Consider the following 7,052-nt stretch of genomic DNA (forward strand, 5'->3'; position numbering starts at 1 on the left):
CTTTTCTGAATCAGGATTGGTTTGAAATGTTTTTTGCAATATTCTTACCTTGGTGTTTGTTGCTCTCATAAGAAGTATGTCTAAGAGATTTGAAAAGAGAGGCTGCTAAATTATGTTTTTCTAGTAAAGACCAGCAGAAGACCGTATTTGCCTTTTGAATAAGTAAAAGGAAAAGGTTCTGAAAGGAAAATGTTGTTGTATTCTCTGGCTGTCTAAATGGATCACCTTTCCTCAAAGTCTTTCCAGTCCTTCTTTAGAAAATCAGTTATTTGGATCAGGGCTCCAACCTTATGATCTAATTTAACATTTTTTTAAAAGATTTTATTTTATTTATTTGACAGAGAGTGAGAGAGACAGCAAGAGAGGGAACACAAGCAGGGGGAGTGGGAGAGGGAGAAGCAGGCTTCCCGTGGAGCAGGGAGCCCGATGCAGGGCTGGATCCCAGGACCCTGGGATCACGACCTGAGCCGAAGGCAGATGCCCAACTGACTGAGCCACCCAGGCGCCCCTCTAATTTAACCTTAATTACTTCTTAGAGGCTCCACTTTCACATACGGCCACACTGGGTATCAGGGCTTCAGCAAATGAACTTTAAAGGGACGCAAACATTTAGTCCATAACATGTGAGTTAGACTCAAATTGGGTCTGATGGAATTGAGTATCTTGAAATAGAATATTGAAAATACTCAGTACTCTTATGCACATTTTTCTCTGTAAGAACTAGAAATACCAGTGGTCATAAATACATCACAAGTGTAGTAAGTACAGTGTGTGATGGTTTTTTGTTGGCTCTTCTGCAAAGTTGGCAAAAGAATTTTTAAATTCAGCTATTGCTTTGCTGGTGACAGTTTCTCCCTTCTACTTTTTAAATAGCTCAATTGTATGAAGGTTACTTGGTATTCGTGTCCATGTCAAACAATGGGACCCTTGTTTTAAAAGATCCCGTGGCCTCGCCTTTTGGATTTAGAAGGCACTTGTTACAAATTGTCCTGGAAAAACTAACTGAAGGAAACTTCGAGTACATGAGAGATGAGTGTCTCCTAGAGCTATATACTTGCATTTTAGAGTAAAAATCAATTTAAAAGTTTCTAAAAATGTGAATTTTTATGTTAATACTAACAAATAAGAATAGTTATTTATAAATACACCATTTTTTACTTTTTATTAAAGAAAAATATATGTACAGAAAAGTGCGCTGGTGGAAAACTCTCTGTTTTCATAAACATGAATATAGTTCTGGAACTAGAGTTGCAAAAACCCTCTTCCTGTTTCCTTCCAGTTACTATAAACCCAGCACATTAAGGGTAACTGCTGTTTCAATTTCTAAACACACGCTTTAACCTGTTTTTCTATCTTATATTAATGGCATTAGAGAATATGTACTCTTTCAAGTCTGGCTTCTTTCAGGCAACATTTCTGAGATTCACAGATACTGTTGTGGGTTATAAATCATCCTTTCTTATTGTTGAATTCCATTGTATGAATAGCTTTTCAACTACTGACTCTCATTAAGGCCTTTCCAGATTTGGGCTATAAAATCATCCTAAAGCATGTCTTTTAGTGAAACTGGGTAGGGTAGAGTTTCCATGCATGGGAAATGCCTATATTCATCTTTAGAAGATGCTACTAAACAGTTTTCCAGAAGAACTATACCAAACAATATTCCTACTAGTAGGGTAGTAGAATTTCTTGCTTCTCAATATAACTGTAACTTCTCATACCTATCATTTTCGAGCACTTACAGTAGTTACTATTTAGTGAGAAGGCAATTTGCATAGATTACCAATAATCTTCATAACAACCTTGCAGAGTAGAATGTAGTTTCCACCTGGCAGATGAAGAAACTTGTGTCAGTAATGTTAATAATCTTCTCAAGGTCAAATAGCTGATAATATCTGTGGCAAGGACTCAAACTGAGGTTGTCTGACTATATTGTTTCATAATCTTAATATTATCATAATCCTATTAGAGAATTTAACAGGATAATATCTATGACAGCCATCTGTAAACCTTAAAATTTAATCACTGTTGTTGCTTCAATTTTTATAGTTTCTTACATATTTTATATATTATCTGCCTAACCACCTTACAAGAAAGGTATTATTGCTATTTTACAGATGGGGAAAATGAGATTCCGAAAAGATAAGTAACATTTATGAATTCATATTGAATACCATGTCTAGGAGGTCAGAGTACATAAAATATAGAATGCAAGTCATTTGAGGACAGGAGCTCTTTTACTCACCACTGCATCCCTAGTCCTAGGAAGGATGTCTGACACATAGGAAGCCCTCAATAAATATTTGATGAGTAATTGAATAACTACCTAATGGAGGAGCCAAGAAGAGATTATATAAACATGTTTCTCAAACTAGCAAGGACATAAGCCCCTGAACTTCAGTGGTCTGCCTCAAATAATCTTTTTTTGGGAAAAAATGTCCCTCCTGGAGGAAGTATATATTAATTTTATCATCAAGTTTCCAAGTAGAACTGTTTTCAAAAACAAAGAAGGCATTTGCTTTCTGTAAGAAATGTGCACTTTGAAGTCAAAGACATATTTGAATCTAACACTACAACTTAATCATCTGGGAAAGTTCTCTTATCACCCCATTTAATATCTTCTAAGTGCCTTCCAGGAACTAAAGAACATGACATGTGCTGGGGCTAACTGATGAAAAAGGAAGGCATATTCCTTGTCATATGCATATTCCATATAATAAAATAGACATTATAGTTACATAAATGCCTTGAGCTTCAGTTCCCTAATCTAAAAGTTGAAATGTTATTAATATTATCTAATATAATAACAGTATTAGAGTATTCTTATTAAATAAGACTGAATCTATAAGATAAAACATGGACAACTGCTTACAAAACAGAATGACCAATATTATTACTGTTTTTGACTTAGCATAGTGAGCACCAATATATGGAATCACAAAAGACAGCATTTGGGGTGTAGCATTACATTTTCATTTTGTTTCATCTAGCATCTCTAAAGAGAAATATTCATTGATCCCTTTCTCACCCATTTGGTGGAATACAGTTACTTTTTACCAAATGAAACTCCAAGTTTTTTTCTTTGTGGGTTTATCTAATTACTTATTTATTATATTTTTCAAAAAAGAATTTGGTTATCTTTGGAATAAAATGCTCCTTCCTGGCACTATAAAAGAATAAATGCACCACCCTGTACATGCACGCCAGCTAAAACTGGTATTTCCTAATGCCCCACCTTCTTTGTTAGGTAGTTCCCAATTATCCTCATTATGAATCCTTGCCCTGTGGCCTGTTTTGCTTTTTCATCCAACAGGAAAGCTTCCAAACCTAGAGTTTCCTCATGTAGAACTTTCAGGCCACTAGAGAAATCATTTTTCCCCCTACCTGTGCCATAAAGAGTGTTTTTCTTCCCAGAGAGTGCGGGTGCTCAAGCAAGCAGCTGATAGTGGTGGAGGGATGGTTCTGCTCACCTTTATGTAGGAGTTCCTGTCCTCCCCACTGAGCTCCTGGGCCCAGGAAATACCTAACTTGGCTCTTTTTTCAGTCTTGCCATTTAGAAATTAGTCTGCTCAGAACACGCCAATGATTTCTAGGGCACTGCATAGCTAAGCTCCACTACCATATTGGCTTCAGTATGAACAAATAATACCCCATTTATTCATCATTCATTTAGGGAAGGTATTGTTTGTGCCAGACTTTGTGCTAAATATTGGCATTATAAAAATAAATATGGCATAGCCCATTGCTTTTAAGACTACAAAACATCTTGTGCCTGTTGGTGTTACTAAGAGACACTTGTGTAATTTAATGGATGAGTTCTGAAAAGCCATCTTAATTCAATCTTAGATTTCTTAACCCATCAAAGGCACTAATCAGAGCATTTCTCTTTCTGAAGAAAAATGTTTTTAGGTTTGTTTTCAAATCCCTTAACTGATTTACTACTGCTCATTATCAACTTCTTTCAGATTATTTTATTTTACTTTGAAACCCTCTACCTGGTCCACTTTCTCAAATTTGCTATTATTTCTCTTAAGATTTTCTTCACAACATGTAGTACTTGTGGGATCACAATGAAATTACTGAATAATTGTCCATTAAATCTTTATTTTAATTTTCCTGATACTTTTCCATGTGAGCTTATCATTATCATGATCAGGATTGTAGAAAAATAATTTAACTAAGATTGCTACCCCAGCAGGTGCCATTTTCTTTCTTTCTTTTTTTCCCCACTCGTGATTTTTTATTAAGTTTTTAAATTCCAGTTTAGTTAACATACAGGGTTGTGTTATTTTTAAGTGTACAATATAGTGATTCAACAATTCTTTACATCATCCAGTGCTCATCATGATAAGTGTGTGCTTAATCCCCATCACCCATTTCACCCATCCCCCATACACCTCCCCTCTGGTAAGCATCAGTTTGTTCTCTATTGTGAAGAGTCTGTTTTTTGTTTTGTCTCTTTCTTTTTCATTCTTTGTTCATTTGTTTTGTATCTTAAATTGCGCCTATGGATTTTTATTGATCCCTTTTATTCAATAACAAGAATTAGGGCATATAAACCATTAAAATCCACTCCATGCATTAATACATGTTGACTATTTGTATAAAACGGTGTTTTCTTAAGCTGTTATTTTTTCATAAATATACAAGTCTCCAAATCATTCAATGTTTATTATGAATAAATAAGAAAACCCTGTACCATTTTCAAAGCATATATGAAAATATTTCTTTGTGAAATTCCTCTTAGATGCTCACAATATAATAGCTTACACATAAAGAGAAAATAAAGAGGTCAGAAGTTTTGAGTACTTTTTCTGTTACTATAGCTATAACCAGTCATAAAACCCTGTCTTCTAACGCCACATTTAGTGTGGTTTCCTTTAGACTATAAGATATGAGTATAAAGACAATTATATTTTGTGGGGTTTTTTTTTTTGTTTTTTATTGGAGGTTTTTTTTTTTTTTTGCTAATATTTACCTAACTTCTACCTCAATAACTATGACATAGAAATGTGTTAATTCCTATTTGTCTTGCCTTTTCTTTTTTTCCCTGTGCCTCTGAAAGAGAAACCCCTTGGTGTTCAGTAAACATTAGGGGACATTCTGGACATAAATTTTATCCTAATCATAAGTAGATACTCTTTTTGGGAGAAATATAAAATTTAAGACATCTAAAGGAATGACTCAACATTCCACTAACAGTTTTGGTATCAATAATAAAGCAGTTATGCTCATATGACATATGGACCATTAGCACTTAGATATGGATTATAAAGTATCAATGCTGTGGGGCATGCATTATAATACTTTTGTTAATTATAGGGTTTGAATTTTGAATATTTTATATGTAAAATGATCATTATATCCAGAAGGCTCAAAGAGCTTAATTCAATCATCCAATTCTTGCAACCTGAAGTTAAATTGAAATATTCTGTCTGGTTGCAAGTCCAATATTCATTTCCTACCATGCTTACTCTTTCACTTAGAAAATAGTTACAATGTCATTTAGGCAAAGATAAAAAGTAAAGGATAAAAGTAACTGTTATTCCACTTGCAAAGGAGTAACTAAAGGATGGCCAACCATCACTGTGGGCATGTGTATCTTCCTTAGTATCTTGTGCATATTGTTAAGTGTCTAACTGAAACTAGAAAATACAAATCCTTGTTAGTAGCCAAAGTGCAGAAACACAAAATCCGTATTAAATCTCCTGAATCTACTTATGGTATGAAATCACTAGATCCAGTGATCCAATGATGATCCAAGCAGCTGAACAGCAGTAGTTTTATCCTCAACTTATCAAAAACACATTTAACTACTTATTCAGTGATAATATAGGAAAATGTATGAGATAGTTGTTTTTTAATTCATACATACAACTAAGATTCCTTTTTTTAAATTGAAGTATAGTTGACACACAATATTACATTAGTTTCAGGTGTACAACATAGTGATTCGACAAGTTTATATGTTAGTGTAGTATGTAATGGTTCTGAGTGATTAAAGTTTAAAAGATAATTTTAAAATGTTTATCAAAAATGTTATACAGAAAACTCTTTTTTTGTAATGTATGTGAAGAAAAAGTTACATATGTGTGTAAATTGTTTTGTCCATGGGTGTGATGTTTTCATTCATCTTTGTGGCGTGATCCCCTTTGAAAAGAAACTCTGGGCAATTCTGTTGGAACAAAATTGTCAAGCACCTAAACTGAGATTAATCAGTAGAATTAATATGCCTCTTGAACTCTATTTAGTTGTTTACTATAGAACTCACCAAAAACAAGTTACAGAAAATAAATAATAAAATGAATAGGGAAAAATATCTAAATTAATTTTTAATATCAGTCATAAGATTTTCATCAGCAGTTTCCAAGAAGTAAGTGGCAAAGATTGTAATAAGCCGTAGAAAAAAATTAACCTTGCCTACTTAGCTTAGTTTTGGCCAGAATATCTAAAACTATAGCCAAGAAGTCATCTAGTGAACTTGGGAAGAACCTGACTTCCAGCTAAACTAGCTCATGATTGAAATTGGAATGCCTGAGAAAACTCAAGGAGTCTGGCTGTGATTCCCTTTGAATTGAGGAAATCATTGGGAGCATAGCCACCAAGCTCAAAGAAAGGTTAGTCATACAATTTGTGCCCTGGGCTCATTTTGTGGTTATGTATGAGTATCCATCTAACATTCCAGAAATAATATTTGGATTTTATTTCTAAATTTTTTGTCATTTACATTGCTTTGCTTTTGACCAGAACATTTCTGTACAGGAGATTAGCTAATGTAAGGGACCAACATCCTGCTTAGAGATGAGATTACTAGAGTGTTGCCATAATAGCTAGTTTGCTTCCAGTCCCCTTGTCAGGAGGATGGCATGAAGGCATCTGCTACATTGGGAGAAGATGCTACTTCTGCCATTTTTACTCTCTTCTCCATAAATTTCCTGGCAAGAGAAATACCACAAGCGAGGAGGAAGAGAAAGGATCCATTGCACAGAATTTTTCTCTCTGTGCAGTGTCACACGGTGCAACAATATATGTATGCGTAATCTCTTATTACA

Source organism: Zalophus californianus, chromosome 11 (genome assembly GCF_009762305.2).
Source record: "Zalophus californianus isolate mZalCal1 chromosome 11, mZalCal1.pri.v2, whole genome shotgun sequence".
Classification (NCBI taxonomy): domain Eukaryota; kingdom Metazoa; phylum Chordata; class Mammalia; order Carnivora; family Otariidae; genus Zalophus; species Zalophus californianus.